The following is an 18,416-nucleotide window of genomic DNA, read 5'->3' as shown; positions in this document are numbered from 1 at the left end:
TTGGTCTGTTTGTACACTAAGTCCCCTACAGACGATTGAGTTCCATTCTGAGAGCATATTCATAAGTCCAATTTGTAAGTCCAACAAACTTAGCCTGGGTACCCAGCTAACATGATCAGCTATATAATATTGTACTATGATAGATTTACAATACTTTTCACACAATACAAAAATGCACAAATACAAAAAACAAAGCATTTTTAATCTTACAGTACAGTGAAACAGTTGGCATACAGGGACTCATATCAAGTGAACAGGTAGGAGTTACTGGAGGAGGGAGAAAGGTGGGGAATGGTAGAGCTGACGGAACATCAGCGATAGGAGATGGGGGTGTAACCTGCAGTTTCACTCCCTGATATCGATGAAACACACGTTTGCATCTTTTAAAGTTCACAATTCGAAATTTTGAATATAGGCGCCTTCCCATATTGTAATTTTTGAAGGTTCACAGCAATGCCAGTAGACTTTCTCAGAAAACTATTGTTGAGACTTGTTCAGGGTCCCATTGTAAGTAGCGACTGAGTAGAAACCACCATCCATGTTTTGATTTGAATGTAGGGAATTTACTGGGGAGTAAAGGAATTGGGATTTGTCAGAGAAGCAGGAATTTAAACTGATATAGACACAGCAAAGGCCTCAGCCAGTTCCATGGGAAGCTCTGAAGCTAGCCTGGCCCTGTAGAGTGGTGTCAGATTGAATCAGAGGCCAGACTTTCTTATATCCACCCCTCAAGCTGAATGCAAGCTGTCCCTGGGACAGCACAGTGCTCCCGGGAGAGGAGATGGTCTTCAGCCAAGGGCAGTAGGGAAGAACGTACTTAGCTATAACCAGTCAGAGCTTAGAGCGCAACACTCCCAGTCCCTGGGGAGTGAGTGCTTTAGTCCTAAAGGGGAATCTGTGCACACGTCTCATCTTTTGATGCCCAGGAGCCGTCACGTGACCTAGGCTGTCCGTCAGTACTCCACTATTCATGGTCATCTGTACCTGTGTGAGTGATGCACTAAAGGAGCCCGACACAGGGCCCACCACCCATGGCATCTCTCAAGTGTCCAGTGAGCTGCCAGGTAGTAAGAAACCTGGCCTGGGGTCCCAGTCCTGGACGATCACACACAGCTTGTTGGGAAAACCTTTGTCCAGGGAGTAGGAAATCTAATCTTGCTGTTCTCTTTGTGGACCTGGCCACATTTTGTTTGTCCTCTAAGCTTATATTATTCAGTGTTGATATGTGATGTCCTTAGCATTGTTGTTGTTTAGCCCTGAGGTCATGTCCAACTCTTTTGCAACCCCATGGACTGTGGCCCACCAAGCTTCTCTGTCCATGGGATTTCCCAGGCAAGAATATTGGAGTGAGTTCCCGTTTACTTCTCCGAGGGATCTTCCTGACCCAGGGATCAAACCCTTGTCTCTTATATTGGCAGGCAGATTCTTTACCACTGAGCCAGCAGGGAAGCCCATCTTTAACATAGTTTCTGGTATATAAGAGACCCTTAAAGAATGACCCCTTTTCCCCTTCCTTGCTAGGTCAGTGTAGGGTCAGATATTATCTACCATCGCTCCAAGTTCTTTGAATCCAAATTGGAATATTATAATGGATTCTCATATTTTCATTTCATTTTTATTACTCATTGTTTACTGACTAAGATCATAGTAATCCGGGTGTGGTTTTCATTTGATTCCCAGAATGATGAAATTTCATAACTGGAGTAGTCAAACCCCTTTTTTTAAATTCATAAGTAAATGAACTCATTGGTGGGAGGAGGGAAGGGAATTGACTTGTTCAAGGTCACATTGTAAGTAGTGACTGAGTAGAGAACACCCTCCATGTTTTGAGACCCATTCCCTGGCTCACCACCCACTCTCTCCCCTAACCTCCAGCTGCTGGTACGTTCTAGCCTGCAAGGCAGCATGATTTGGCTTTCTTGTGTTAACATTATTCTAGCATGTAATGTCTGTGTTTAAAGCAATGACCTGAGAAACACTTTTATTTCCAGTGATGCACTTATTTTGCAGGGTTTATTAATTTTATTTATGTATTTGATCTCTCAAATGAAATAATAAACTAATTAGTGGGACAATTTACTGGTGTGCTCCGCCAAGGGTGTTTTACAACCTCGGTGCCAGCTTGTCTAACTGTCGTGTCAGCAGATCCACTTTCTGCCCTGTTGCCCTTAATTTTAGCCATCAGACACTCATGGTAGGCAGCCTTGTCCTGGGTACTTGTGCCTCCAGAGAGCATCTAGAGATGTCAGGTCATAGGGCAAAGGAAATTTCCCCCAGAAGCCTCCCTAGAATTCACTCAGGGTAGACTGCTTTATTTGGCTTAAACAGATGGGGGTTCAGCTCCCAGAGAACAGAACTGGGCCAGTTCAGTATCTGAAACACTTAGAATGAGAATTTCCAGAGGAGGAGGAAAGGCTATATGTACGCAGGTGTTGAAAGTCATGCCTGAGAAAGCCCATAGCCCATCAAAACCAAGAGCAGAGCGAGGAGCAGCACACAGATTGACAGAGGGACAGCAGACATGGGAACATTACAAGATGCAGAAGCAAGTGTAAGAGAGAAGCTAGAAGCCCCAGAGTAATTAGGACAAACAGGGCAGCAGTGCCAAAGTCTGTAATCGCTGGTTTTCAAACGGACTTTGAAGAGAAGTACATGCACTTCCTTCTAAGGCAGACCCCACCTGTGCTCTCTTAACAGCGAGTGCTTATCTCTGTCTTAGAATTAATCCTAGTCTCTTGTCATTGCTTCTTGTCTAGTCCCATTTGACCATGAGCACCATGGCATCACCAGGGTCGAGAACTATATCTGGACTATAATAGGGTTCAATAAACTTTTAAGAACAGATGGATAGATGGATGATAAATGAATACATAAATCAGTCTGCCAAAGCTACTGGAGGTCTAAGATCCATGAACTATACTATATTTATCTGCTCTTTTAAAAGTCTTTTTAGTTGAATTTGTTACAATATTGCATCTGTTTTGTGTGTGTGTGTGTTTTGTGGAGTTTTATTGGGGGGTGACAAGACATAAGGGATCCTAGTTCCCTGACCAGGGACTGAACCCATACCCCCGGCACTGGAAGGCGAAGTCAACCACTCGACCACCACGGAAGTCCCTGTCTGCTGTCTTCAGTGTAACAAGCAGAACCCAGCCAGAGATAACCTTTTTCAGTGACTGATATTTGTCATAGAATCACTCAATATAGCAAATAAATATATAGCACAAAATATTTAACTTCTCTTGATTAAACTTTCCTTCTTATGAATGCTTATTAACACACACACACAGACAGTGAAGGACAGGGAGGCCTGGTGTGCTGCAGTTCACGGGGTCACAAACAGTTGGACATGCCTGAATGACTGAACAACAACAACACACTTTCATTTGGGGGAGAGGTAAAAGGTCATAGTGCTCTCACCTTACGTGGCACCACTGCTGGCCCCCTAGTTCCCTTGTGGGTATGAACGCTTTGACTCTCCTGGCTGCTGATAAACTGTCACTATGGGTTGAATCTAGCCTGAGGGTTCAACCTGCCTCTTGAGAAATCTGTATGCAGGTCAAGAAGCAACAGTTAGAACCAGACATGGAACAACAGACTGGTTCCAAGTTGGGAAAGCAGTACTTCAAGGCTGTGTATTGTCACCTTGCTTATTTAACTTATATGCAGAGTCCATCATGTGAAATGCAGGATTAGATGAAGCACAAGCTGGAATCAAGATTGCCAGGAGAAATATCAATAACCTCAGATATGCAGATGACACCACCCTGATGGCAGAAAGTGAAGAAGAACTAAAGAGCCTCTTGATGAAAGTGAAAGAGGAAAGTGAAAAATCTGGCTTAAAACTCAACATTCAAAAAAAGATCACGGCATCCAGTCTCATCACTTCATGGCAAATAGATGGGGAAACAATGGAAACAATGACGGACCTTATTTTCTTGGGCTACAAAATCACTGCAGATGGTGACTTTACTCATGAAATTAAAAGACACTTGCTCCTTGGAAGAAAAGCTGTGACCAACCTAGAAAGCATATTAAAAAGCAGAGACTTTGCTAACAAAGGTTTGTCTAGTCAAAGCTGTGGTTTTTCCAGCAGTCATATATGGATGTGAGAGTTGGACCAAAAAGAAAGCTGAGTGCCAAAGAATTGATGCTTTTGAACTATGGTGTTGGAGAAGACTCTCAAGAGTGCCTTGGACTGCAAGGAGATCAAACTAGTCAATCCTAAAGGAAACCAATCCTGAATATTCATTTGAAGGACTGATGCTGAAGGTGAAACTCCAATACTTTGGCCACCTGATTCGAAGAACTGACTCATTTGAAAAGACCCTAATGCTAGGAAAGATTGAAGGCAGGTGAAGATGGGGATGACAGAGGATGAGATGTTTGGATGGATCACCAACTCAATGGCTATGAGTTTGAATAAGTTCTGGGAGTTGGTGATGGACAGGGAAGCCTGGCAGGCTGCAGTCCATGGGGTTGCAAGGAGTCAGACATGACTGACCAACTGAACTGAAATGAGGGTTCTTCTCAGAACAAGTTCCAGACCTTTAGCCAGAGACTGGCTGGGAAATGAGGAGAGGGGAGGGTCACTGGGCCCCTGCAGTGAAGCTGTGCAGACTCACTAGTGGGGTAGAGGGAACTAGCCCTACTGTGATTGGCTCCCCTAGAGGTAATACTGACCCCTTGGGTGTTTCCTTTGCTATGATTAGACATATGCAAATGAGCAAACTCTAATGCATTGATCCTAGCTATAACTAGTGTACATCCAGCTCTGCAACATCTATCCAAAATATTGCAGCATTTGGGGGGATATGCAAATGAGCTACCCCTAACATGTTGGTGCCATTTACATGCTGTGGCTCCATTGGGACACAAGCAGCTCTTACATGTTGGTGATGATAAAGTGCTGGGGCTAGAACTGAGGCTTGAGGTTCTAATTCAAATTATTTACTTTCTGTTAATATGTGCTCAGATGGGAACAGCCCCAAAGAGGCTGGGATTCTAGACCCAGGCAAATATCAGAGATCTTTGGCAAATACCTGGAACTATTTGTATAACAGTTCTAATGATAAGAATTTATTTATTCCTGCCATTTATTCCATGACTGCCATATACCATCACTATACTAAAGTCTTTCAATATAATACTTAATGGTCACAACAAGTCTGCAATTAGATATTATTATCCTGTTTGAAGGTGAGTATACACCAAAGTTTAGAAAGGTGAAATAACTTGTCTAGAGTTTTATAGTGCTCATCATGTTAAAAAGAAAATATCCTAAGTTTTATACTGAATAAAGGTGATAACCGCCCAAGGTTTGAAAACTGGGGTAAAGTAAATAAATAAACTCTAAAATGCAATTGTACATTGGCTTTTTTACTCTATGAATTGAGCTGCTACTAAGTCACTTCAGTTGTGTCCAACTCCGTGCAACCCCATAGACGGCAGCCCACCAGGCTCCCCCGTCCCTAGGATTCTCCAGGCAAGAACACTGGAGTGGGTTGCCATTTCCTACTCCAGTGCATGAAAGTGAAAAGTGAAAGTGAAGTCGCTCAGTCGTGCCCAACCCTCAGCGACCCCATGGACCACAGCCTTCCAGGCTCCTCCGTCCATGGGATTTTCCAGGCAAGGGAGGGAGGGAAAATAGTGCTGTTTCAATTGTAATCATGTCTCCAGACAACTTGTGAAAACATTGGTAATTGGTAGCAGGTGAGGGGTGGTGAGCTGGGTATGAGCACTCTGGTCTTATTTGCAGATCTCCAGAAGCAGAAATTTTTCCAGGCTTCCCCACTGTCCAGCTGACAAACTGCAGTCTCATTCTGGTCCAAGACCAGTGTCTTGAGTCAGGTTGCAATGAAAGACCAGACAGAATGCATATGTGCCCAGCCCTCTTTTCCCAGGTGACTAGAGTAAACTTTCCTATGCAGTCACAGCTTGGCCAGGATAGGCTGCATTTTCAAGGACCACCACTTTGTTCTTCACCAGAAGTTGTAAACTACTGCTATATTCCAAGCATGAGCATTTTAAATGTTTATTGTAAACTCTAAATGTCTGGTATGTATTTAAAATAAGTTCATTTTTATCTCATTAGGTTTTTCAGTTTATGTATTATATTGGCTGTTAACATGTGCCAAATCCTCTTTCCCTGCTTCATGTTTCTGCATGGCACTTACCACTGTCTGGCCTACACAGTGTCATTTATTTGCATAGTGTCTGTCTCCACCCTCTGGAGTATAAGCTCCAGGAGGGCAGGGTATCTGTTCAGTTGTTATTAAATACACAGTGACCAAACAAGTGTTTGGCACAGTTAGGATATCAACAAAGATTTATGAAATATAATAAAGGGTGGGTGAATATATGGGTGATGGCTGACTGGCTGGCTGGACAGACAGGCAGATCAACAGATGGATAGGTCTTGCCAGCTGTGACAGTGTGAGATATATTATAGCAATTAGGGTAGTGTGGATGTTTATCTGCACAGAAAACTAGATGAATAAAATAAAATCTCAGTTCAGTTCAGTCACTCAGTCACGTCTGACTCTTTGTGACCCCAGGGACTGCAGCACGCCAGGCCTCCCTGTCCATCACCAACTGCCAGAGTTTACCCAAACTTATGTTCATTGAGTTGGTGATGCCATCCAACCATCTTATCCTCTGTCGTCCCCTTCTCCTCCTGCCTTCAATCTTTCCCAGCATCAGGGTCTTTTCAAATGAGTCCGCTCTTCACGTCAGGTGGCCAAAGTATTGGAGTTTCAGCATCTAAATCAGTCCAATAAACATTCAGGACTTATCTCCTTTAGGATGGACTGGTTGGATCTCCTTGCAGTCCAACAGACTTTCAGGGACTTCTCCAACGCCACAGTTCAAAAGCATCAATTCTTCGGTGCTCAGCTTTCTTTATACTCCAACCCTCACAACCATACCTGACTACTGGAAAAACCTTAGCCTTGACTAGATGGACCTTTGTTGGCAAAGTAATCTCTCTGCTTTTTAATATGCTATCTAGGTTGGTCATAATTTTCCTTCCAAGGAGCCAGCATCTTTTAATTTCATGGCTGCAGTCAACATCTGCAGTGATTTTGGAGCCCCCAAAAATAGTCAGCCACTGTTTCCATTGTTTCCCCACCTATTTGCCAAGACGTTGATGGGACCAGATGCCATGATCTTCGTTTTCTGAATGTTGAGCTTTAAGCCATCATTTTCACTCTCCTCTTTCACTTTCATCAAGAGGCTCTTTAGTTCTTCTTCACTTTCTGCCATAAGGGTGGTGTCATCTGCATTTCTGAGGTTATTGATATTTCTCCTGGCAATCTTGATTCCAGCTTGTGCTTCATCCAGCCCAGTGTTTCTCATGATGTACTCTGCATAGAAGTTAAATAAGTAGGGTGACAATATACAGGCTTGACGCACTCCTTTTCCTATTTGGAACCAGTCTGTTGTTCCATGTCCAGTTCTAACTGTTGCTTCCTGACTTGCATACAGGTTTCTCAAGAGGCAGGTCAGGTGATCTGGTATGCCCATCTCTTTCAGAATTTTCCACAGTTTATTGTGATCACATAGTCAAAGTTAATTGGCATAGTCAATAAAGCAGAAATAGATGTTTTTCTGGAACTCTCTTGCTTTTTCAATGATCCAGCGGATGTTGGCAATTTGGTCTCTGGTTCCTCTGCCTTTACTAAAACCAGCTTGAACATTTGGAATTTCATGTATTGCTGAAGCCTGGCTTGGAAAATTTTGAGCATTACTTTGCTAGCGTGTAAAGATGAGTGCAATTGTGCGGTAGTTTGAGCATTCTTTGGCATTGCCTGTCTTAGGGATTTGAATGAAAACTGACCTTTTCCAGTCCTGTGCTTAGTATTCCAAATTTGCTGGCATATTGAGTGCACCACTTTCACAGCATGATCTTTCAGGATTTGAAATAGCTCAAATGGAATTCCATCACCTCCACTAGCTTTGTTCGTAGTGATGCTTTCTAAGGCCCACTTGACTTCACATTCCAGGATGTCTGGCTCTAGGTGAGTGATCACACCATCATGGTTATCTTGGTTGCGAAGATCTTTTTTGTACAGTTCTGTGTATTCTTGCCATCTCTTTGTAATATCTTCTGTAGGTCCACACCATTTCTGTCCTTTATGGAGCCCATCTTTGGATGAAATCTTCCCTTGGTATCTCTAATTTTTTTGAAGAGATCTCCAGTCTTTCCCATTCTATTGTTTTCCTCTATTTCTTTGCACTGGTCACTGAGGAAGGCTTCCTTTTCTCTCCTTGCTATTCTTTGGAACTCTGCATTCAAAAGGATATATCTTTCCTTTTCTCCTTTGCTTTTTACTTTTCTGCTTTTCACAGCTATTTGTAAGGCCTCCTCAGACAGCCATTTTGCTTTTTTGCATTTCTTTTTCTTGGGATGGTCTTGATCCCTGTCTCCTGTACAATGTCACGAACCTCTGTCCATAGTTCATCAGGCACTCTATCTATCAGATTTAGTCTCTTAAATCTATTTCTCACTTCCACTGTATAACGGTAAGGGATTTGATTTATGTCATACCCAAATGGTCTAGTGATTTTCCCTACTTTCTTCAATTTAAGTCTGAATTTGGCAATAAGGAGTTTATGATCTGAACCACAGTCAGCTCCCAGTCTTGTTTTTGCTGACTGTATGGAGCTTCTCCATCTTTGACTGCAAAGAATATAATCAATCTGATTTTGGTGTCAACCATCTGGTGATGTCCACATGTAGACTCTTCTTTTGTATTGTTGGAAGAGGGTGTTTACTATGACCACTGCATTCTCTTGGCAAAACTCTATTAGCCTTTGCCCTGCTTCATTCTGTACTCCAAGGCCAAATTTACCTGTTACTCCAGGTGTTTCTTGACTTCCTACTTTTGCATTCCAGTCCCCTATAATGAAAAGGACATCTTTCGGGAGTGTTAGTTCTAAACGGTCTTGTAAGTCTTTATAGAACCATTCAACTTCAGCTTCTTTAGCAATACTGGCTGGGGCATAGACTTTGATTACAATGGTATTGAATGGTTTGCCTTGGAAATGAACAGAGATCATTCTGTCATTTTTGAGATTGCATCCAAGTACTGCATTTTGGACTCTTTTGTTGACCATGATGGCTACTCTATTTCTTCTAAGGGGTTCTTGCCCACAGTAGTAGATATAATGGTCATCTGAGTTAAATTCACCCCAGTCCATCTTAGTTCGCTGATTCCTAGAATGCTGACGTTCACTCTTGCCATCTCCTATTTGACCACTTCCAATTTACCTTCATTCATGAACCTAACATTCCAGGTTCCTATGCAATATTGCTCTTTACAGCATCGAACCTTGCTTCTATCACCAGTCACATCCACAACTGCGTATTGTTTTTGCTTTGGCTCCATCCCTTCATTCTTTCTGGAGTTATTTCTCCACTGATCTCCAGTAGCATATTGGGCACCTACTGACCTGGGGAGTTCATCTTTCAATGTTCTATCTTTTTCCCTTTATACTGTTCATGGGGTTCTCAAGGCAAGAATACTGAAGTGGTTTGCCATTCCCTTATCCAAAGGACCACATTTTGTCAGAATTCTCCACCATAACCTGTCCTTCTTGGGTGGCCCTAGATGGCATCACTTAGTTCCACTGAGTTAGCCAAGGCTGTGGTCCATGTGGTTAGATTTATCCCTTCTCCATGGGATCTGCCTGAACCAGGAATAGAACCAGGGTTTCCTGCATTGCAAGCAGATTCTTTACCATCTGAGCTATCAGGGAAGCCCTGAAACAAAAGCTAGATCCCAGAAATAGACTATACTGATTATAAAATTAATGCATGATAGATGCATCATTACAAACCAATGCAGAAATCATCGAAAGAAAGAAAGAGAAAGTGAAGTCTCTCAGTTGTGTCTGACTCTTTGCTATCCCATGGACTGAGGCCCACCAGGCTCCTCTGTCCATGGAATTCTCCAGGCAAGAATACTGAAGTGGGTTGCCATTTCCTTCTCCAGGGTATCTTCCCCACCCAGGGATCAAACCCAGGTCTCCTACATTGCAAGCAGATTCTTTACTGTCTAAGCCACTAGGGAAGCCCCCATATAAAGAATATCAGTTCCAAATGGATTAAATGCAAAAGGCATCATTTTAAAAATAACTATAGAAGACTATCTTTATGATCCAGTGTTGGCAGAGTTTTATTTAATAGAACAAAAAATGGAAATACTAATATGTTTTATTATATTAAAATTTTAAAACATTTTATATGTCACTATAAACAAAATAGGAAGATAAACTTTGGTTAGGAAAAACAATTGGAACATATATAACTGTAAAAACATGCAAACTAGTATAGAATATACTGAGTACCACTGCATGTCTTGATCAGATGTTATAATTTTACCATTTTTCTGTTGCTTCCCATTGGTTGCACCCACACTTACCTAAATGTCATCTTACTGGTAAGGTTTTTCCTAATGGCCCTACTGAAGAGTAAACTCCCATAAAGTTTGGGGGAGCATGGATACATGCATATGTGTGGCTCAGTCTCTTTGCTGCTTACCTGAAACTATCACAACATTGTTAACTGGCTATACCCCAGTACTAAATAAAAAAGTTAGAAAAGTGATTCAGCCCCATAGCCCAAATGACCATCAGGCATACTAGGTGTTTTGCTTTCTTATTTGTTTAGCGTATGTTGTTTCCTTCTTGTAACAACTCAATAGAAGAAAATAAAGGCATATAAAAAGCAGAAGGAAAAAACTCATGTAAAAATATAAAAAAGAAAAATAATGTCTAATCTCACTAGTAATTAGAGAAATGCATATTAAGGTATGAATTATTTTATATCTACCAGATTGAAAAACTGTTACAGTCTGGCAATACCCAATGTTGGTAATGATATGAACTAGTGTAAATTGCTCTTGCTACCTTGGAGAGCAGTTTGCCACATCTCAGATATCTTTGAGGAGGCATATACTCTTTGGCCTAGCAAGTCAGTAGAGAAACCACAATATGTAGCCCAAGAGTGTAACAATATGCATCACACCATTATTTGTATTAGCATAATTTGGAAATAGCTCAAATGTCCATCAATATTAATGATTAAGTTAGAATATAAATATATGATAAAATACTATCTAAATGTTAAAATGAGAGAATATAAACTAGTTCTATCAAAGTAGTAAATTATCTGAAACATTCAGCAAAATAAGCAGGCTTCAGATGGATGCCTACAATGAGATATTTAAACAAAGTTTTAAACAGGCAAAACAGTGCTATATATTGTTTATGGATGCAAGCATGTATTAGAAACAGAAAAACATGCAAGGACATTTAGGACAGTATGTTTTTGGAATTAGAAGGAAATTATCTTTTAATTTAAAAGATAATCTTTTAAATATAATATAATAATCTTTTAAAGATAATCCTATCTTTAAAAGAAAGTTATCTTTTTGGAATTAGGAGGAAATTCATGGCAAAATCTACTTATATCGTATAATGTTTAATTCTAGAAAGAAAAGATCTGAAGCAAATATGATGGAATTTTAGTATTTGACAAGGCTGGGTGGTAGTACATAGCTTAGGGTTATAATTATGTCTATACTGAAATTCAGGCTTGAAGTATTTAATAGGAAAAGAAATAGGAGGGTACTTAAGTGTGACTACCAGGGAATAAAATTCAAGCCATAGCATGTCAAGTAATGTGGTGTGGCATAGCAAACTTGTAAACTGAATTTTCTTATGAGTTGAAGATCGGTGCAAACCAGAACTTAGTACCTTCTTTTCAAAACAGTTAATGAGATTAGCTTTTGGAACCAGGCAGTCTAGTTTGAATCTTGATTCAGACAATAACATTAAAACTGGGCATCAGTTTCCTCATTTTTAAAGTGGAAAAATATGATAAAATAGAAAAACAGGAGAGAAAGTCAACATAACCAATAGTTGTTTCTTCAAAAAGACTAACTAAAAGTAACACAATATTGTAAAGCAATTATACTTCAATTAAAAAATAAATAAAAATTAACAAAATTGACAAACCTTTAGCTTAATTCAATAAAAGGAGAGAGAGAAAGAGAAATGACTTGAATAACTAAAATCAGAAATGAAAGAGGGGACATTACTACCAATAAGATAGAAATAAAAAGGATTATAAAGTAAAAAAAAAAAAAGTGCCTCCTCATAACAAATACTATGCGGATGAAATGAGGTAATATTTGTAGTGTCTAGCATACTTCATGGCACATGATAAAAAGAAAGACTGGCTTATGTACAAAACGTCCAGGTCTGGATGGACACAGGCATCAGATTGAGGTCTGTTTTGAATGCCATGCTTTCTCTCATTTTGTTCTTTACAATAACCTCATTAGACTCATGTTTTTATTATCCCATTTTATATGTAAGAAAACTGAGCCTTAGAAAGGTCAAATAACTTGCCCAAGATCACCCAGATCTTAAAAGACAGAGATGGGATTCAAACCAGCTCTATCTCCAGAGAAATACAACTGTAAATTAATATCCTGGCTATATTTCACTAGTTTTATGAATAAACTAAATTGAATTTGTATAAACCATAGCAATCATCTATCCTGTAGCTTTTTTTTTTTTTCCTTTAGTAAGGAGTCAACCAGCCATTGCTGATTAAACTAGTAATAAGTATCTGTTCAGTTTATGTATATGCAACTCCAAACATGTAAAATAACTGAGTTGCTGTAATGGGATATTGTTACTAGATAAATATTCCAGTCTAAAACAGATTCTGGGTATTGGAATATATTGGAAGATCAGTAGGCTGTGATATTCCATTATGTTGAGTAGTGTGTGTATGTGTTTTAACCATAGGCTTTTTTTTCTGTTTCCTGGTCTTTGCTGAAAAATGGTTCTCTCTCTGCTTTCTATCTTCTTCTATCTTCTGTGAATTCAAATGGAACTTAAATTTTATTGTCACTGATTATTTGAATGAACAATTCTCTTAGTGTTGTTTTGTCAAGTCATTTCCATTTACTAAGTCTTTTAAAAAATATATATTTATTTATTTATTTGGGTGTACCAGGTCTTAGTTGCAGCACGCCAGATCTAGCTCCCCGACCAGGGATCAAACCCAGGTCCCCTGCACTGAAAGCACAGTCTTAGCTACTGGATCACCAGGGAAGTCCCTATTAAGTCTTAAATTCATTCATTCACTCATTCCTTCTTTTATGCGGCAAACACTGATTAGATGAAAACTATGAGCTTGTCCAGGCTTCCCAGGTGGCTCAGTGGTAGAGAATCTGCCTTTGTCCAAGCAGGAGACGTGGGTTTGATTCCAGGGTTGGGAAGATCCCCTGGAGAAGGAAATGGCAACCCACTCTAGTATTGTTGCCTGGGAAATCCCATGGTCAGAGGAGCCTGGCAGGCTATAGTCCGTAGGGTCGAAAAAGCATCAGACACGACTTAGTGACTAAATAGCCACAGCAGCATGAGCTTATCTTTGGTCTAGGTTCACAGGAAGCAAGGATTAGTAAGGTATGATGACTTCCTCTGAGGAGCTCACAGATAGAAAGAGGCAGACATGGAATGGACAAGTCCTATGTGGCGTCACCTTTTTTGTTGTCATTTAGTCACTAAGTTGTGTCTGACTTTTTGCTACCCCATGGACTGTAGCCCACGAGGCTCCTCTGTCCATGGGATTTCCCAGGCAAGAATACTGGAGTGGGTCACCATTTCCTTCTCCAGGGGCGTCTTCCTGACCCAGGGATTGAACCTGTGTCTCCTGTATCACTGCATTCAAAATGCAGTTATTTCTCCATTTCAGCATGGAACAGGGAGTTCCCAATTATATAAGTGCATGTAAGGAAAGTGGTGCAGAAATGGTGATGCTGAAGCTTAAATTTTTTCATATACAAACATTTTCTTCCTAGAAAAATAATGTGTGATGTCTGTAAGGAATTTGGAAAACAAAAAGAGAAAAATAACGTATGATCATACTACAGAGCGGAGAAGGCAATGGCACCCGACTCCAGTACTCTTGCCTGGAAAATCCCATGGACGGAGGAGCCTGGTGGGCTGCAGTCCACGGGATCGATACGAGTCGGACACAACTGAGTGATTTCACTTTCACTTTTCACTTTCATGCATTGGAGAAGGAAATGGCAACCCACTCCAGTGTTCTTGCCTGGAGAATCCCAGGGACAGGGGAGCCTGGTGGGCTGCCGTCTATGGGGTCGCACAGAGTCAGACACGACTGAAGCGACTTAGCAGCAGCAGCAGCATACTACAGAGAAATAACCAGTGTTAACAGCTGGCATATTTTAAAGACTAATTTCTACATGGATGAGCTCAAACTTTGTAAACAATTTTGCTATGTTTTATTTTGGAATTTTTTTATATTTTTGCAGTTACATTATTACTCTATGTAGAAATATTCAGTTTATCATTCCTCCATTGTCTGTTTCCCTCTTAAAAACAACATTGTGATGCCAACCTCTGTGCATAAATATTGGCCTGCATTCTCTATTGTTTCCTTGAGAAGGACTCCTGAAGGAGAATTGCAGATTAAAGGCTACGAACACTTTTAAGACTCTTGACATTTTCTCCAGTGCCCTCTTCTTTACTGATCTTAAGGCAAGAGCTCAAGCCTTTAGAGAGTCAGATAAATTGGGAAAGTTCTTTAAAAATTCTTCCATGCTTCTGGGTATGTGTAGAAATGTACACGAGTGTGTGTATCTCAGGAAGTGACACCAATACACACACACACCCTCCTACCTAAGAGGTATTGTGGACCACTTCTTGTTCAGTCCTTACAATGGGCTATATTTGTTGATTTTTGTTTAGGCATGTTTTGTTTATGCCATCTTTTTATTTCCAATGCCTGCTGTGTGGTAGGAAATTAGTAAATGTTTCTTGACTGAAATAGAAGGAAGAAAAACAAGCCAGTTAAGTAATTAATGTTTATTTTTTTAATATCATGTTTTATTTGTTTTCAGCATTCAGCAAGACATGCTGGTGAACCCCAACTCCATGTCTTCATGATCAAGGGACCCTTTTACACAACACAAAGGTAAATGTTTGAGGCCGATTGTCTTGCTGGCCTGAGGAAAGTCTTGCTCTCTGGGAAAACACTCACAAATGTCTCAGGGTCTTCTTGAAGTGACGGCCTTTGTGCTTTCGTGTTCCTCTTTAAGCTCTAGAGGGTTTACGGAGCCTTCAGGAATCGGTGCCTTTTCTCTGGGCTACATTGTGTTTATGGTTACAGGAAGATAATATTGATTCTCTTTCTTCTTGTCTTTAAGCACCTAGTAAATGTCATTAAGAGTCTTAAGTTTTCCTGCCCAGATTTTGGTTTCTCCTAATAGGTTGTCTCAGACTGGTTTGATTTTTAAATACAATAATGTCACCTCCCTTCTCAAATACCAGTCTAAATATATTTACCAACAGAAGGAACCATTCTCAATTGTGCAAACTAAAGTCAAACCGTGCATAAGATAAATGTCTCTACATAAGAAACAGACTTGGAGATTTATGAGCTTTAGGGACAAGTACTATTCTTTTGAGGTCCTAAACTTTTAAATGATGGCAACACTGAATTATGTACTTCATACAGGGAGCCAGGAAGGCACAATTGAAAATGCCTATTCTTTTGACAAATTAGAAGCATTCATTCCAATATCTATTTCTTGTTTACCAGGGATAATGCTGAATGAATCACAGACTGGTGGATGGATGTTCCTTCCTAACACTTTTAATTAGCAGCACCGCCTATTAGGATGAACAGAGTGCTGTGTTTCTGCCATAGATTACCCCAACCCGCTTTACATAGAATAGAAATCTTATTCTCCACAAGGTAATGTTCATCTCTTCCCCAGCCAGACAAGCATAGAAAATTAAACAATGGTCTGTTAAAAAGCCCAGATAATGTATTTATCATTTCCAGTTTATGTGAGTTTGCAAGGCAAATACGAGTGGGAGCTATTTGTTATGAGACCTTGGGGAACAACGGGACTGGAGAGCGAGCTGGGAGGCTGGAGGATCTGAGACTTGTAAAAATTCATTTAAAATATGAGGAACTATTGGAGACAGAGGAAATTAATTACTCTGAGGGACTCAAATGTCACTACTCATTTAAGTGACCTGGCAAGGAGGTTGAGAAACCTGTTTTCTGGGGGCTTCTGTAGTGGAGAAGACTGGTTGCTGGGACTCCTCAGCTGTCAATTTTTGCATTTCCTTGGTGACTTATTGCCATGTCAACCTGGCTTGTGCCGCAGCCTCTTCTAATGAGTAGAGTTAAATGAGAAATGGGGGTTGGGTTGGGGGAGCACTCTCCCCATTGCTGGCCAGGCTATCCGGCAGAGCTCACCATGTATGTAAGTAACTGCCCGACCTAGGGGAAGCTTGTAGATTACCACATTGGAGAGAAGAGGCTGATCATTTGCAGCCGGACTGCGTTTGGTCTTTTATTATTGCTTTTCCATCCACAAAGCTATTCTCTGAGGTGGAGTGAATTTGGGAAGACAAATTAAGGTTTTCTACCTAAGGAGGACTGGGGAGCAGTAGCTTCTGAAAACAGTCATCTTTTCTAGATTGCCTGTCTCATAAATCTCTCAAATGCATTCTGCTTATAGACAGAGGTTGAAAATATATAGATATGTGATGACTTCAAAGTTTAAAATCAGTAAGCATCCAGAGTAATGGAGTAGAAGCTCTCTCAGATGTATGCCTTCCCTAGACTGGGGAAATCAAGGTTTTTTTAATGAACTCTGTCACTAACCAGCTGTGAGATCCTACAAGAGCCACCATAGTGCTTCGAGCCTTTGTTTTGATGTTTATAAAGTGGGAATAATAATATCTATCTTTGTGATTAAGATCAATATGTCCAAAAGAGCTTCGACGGGTGGAAATATCAGTTATGTAAGTCTTATCATCTATGGATGTATTCTGTTGTAAAATTCTTGGTTTTTAAACACTGATGCAGCTCAGTGGTTTGTATTGCTACTTGAGTCACAGTTAAGGGAGTCTGCAGTGTTCTCCCATCTTGTTCAGTTAGGAAGGGCAAATCAACAAGCTGAAGAAGGATAAACAGTGTTTTTCTGATGACTGATTTTGGGAGAAACTGTTCACATGGTTTGAAAAACAAAAGAGATGTTGAAGCATAGCTTTGTAGGGAGTTGAGTCCTGGATATTTACCTCTGGGCACCATCCTACTCCTCCAATTTGAAAAAATCCTAGCCCTCTGAAGTGGAGACAAATCATGTATTTGTGAGTGAGATATTTGAAGATTATTCATTTGTTCCTAGAAAGAGAGAATGATGAAGTAAACAAAGGTAGAGTCAGTGGGGATGGAAAAGAAGAGAGAACTCTGGAGAAGCCTGGCAAAGGAAGGAATTCTAGGCTTTTAAGTTGTCAGGGTGGCTTGCACTTAGAAGAGGGAGCAGTGCAGTGACTCTAAGCTGAGGAGTGTTCCCAAGGCACTTGTAATGTCATTAATGAAAATGTGGGGAAAACGTAGGCTACAATCCTGCTGCACAAGGAGCTCAGAGAGGTAAACAATTAATTATCATATAGAACCAACAGAAAGAAGCCCTGAAGAGCAATGCTGGGAAATATGTTGAGATGGAGGATGCTACTGAGCTGGAACTCAAAGGATGAGCAGTTCTGTACTAGGCGAGAAGGGTTCAAGGCTAGACATTCTGCACACCAGCAGCTCAGTGGCACTGAACCACAGCTGCACAGCCACGCAGTGAAGATGCTGGTTTGAGAGCCACGTGCCTGGCCTGCTATATGTGTTCAGCAACCGGGGTTTTATATAGTAGCCTGCACTCGTGATTTTCAAAGGCTTTCTAGCTGTTACTGTCTTCTGAAAGTAGACATGAAGGACTGCCTATCCTCATTAGCCAACCCTGCAGTGACCTCAGACCTGACCTGTCCTGAGAATGCTCAGACAACAGCCCCTGGGACCCAATTCTGAATAATTGCTAGAACCACTATCCCCATTCCTTGGTATTCATTCCTTGGTTTTAAGCTTTTATTTTTTACCACTTAACCTTTTAAAGTTGCTTGAAAGCCATCAGTTGGCAAACCAACACTGTTGGCTATTTATTTTGTTGATGAGATGTGTCTACCTTGTATTCATTTGTAGTCATTTGCAGCCATCATAGGTGAGAAATCATACCTTCCTATGTGGAGTAGTATTAAGACAGAAAAATCTTTTTATTGTTATCTTCCTTTCTTTTTCCCTGTTCTTCAATTTATCCCTTTGATGCCTCCTGTACGCCTCTTTTTTGTCATCATTTTTATTTTCTCGGATTATCTCTATTTACCCTTCTACTTTCTCTCCTTCTTCTGATAGAATCACACATTCTCCAAACTGAAAGAAAGTAAGAGATTTTAGATACCAGGGGCTTAACTGTAAAACCTCCGAGAGGGGTCTTAGCCATGTGGTAATTTCTCTTTCCTGTTAT

At 40.6% G+C, this 18,416-nt stretch overlaps 1 protein-coding gene across 25 annotated transcripts in view; it reads left to right on the top strand.

Moving 5' to 3' along the window:
* DAB1 (DAB adaptor protein 1) overlaps nucleotides 1-18,416 on the top strand; it is a 1,332,660-nt gene that overhangs the window by 610,185 nt on the left and 704,059 nt on the right. For all 25 annotated transcript variants that reach the window (XR_015160070.1, XR_015160089.1, XR_015160096.1 and 22 more), the window contains one exon: nucleotides 14,946-15,019. The gene's annotated coding sequence lies outside the window, so the exon portion shown is untranslated. The remainder of the gene's footprint in view (nucleotides 1-14,945; nucleotides 15,020-18,416) is intronic.

The sequence above is a fragment of the Bos grunniens genome, chromosome 3 (genome assembly GCF_055505025.1).
Source record: "Bos grunniens cultivar Pamir isolate PY7600 chromosome 3, Bosgru_T2T1.0, whole genome shotgun sequence".
Lineage (NCBI taxonomy): Eukaryota > Metazoa > Chordata > Mammalia > Artiodactyla > Bovidae > Bos > Bos grunniens.
The sequence above is the reverse complement of the archived record's forward strand: the minus strand, read 5'-3'. Positions and strand labels throughout refer to the sequence as shown.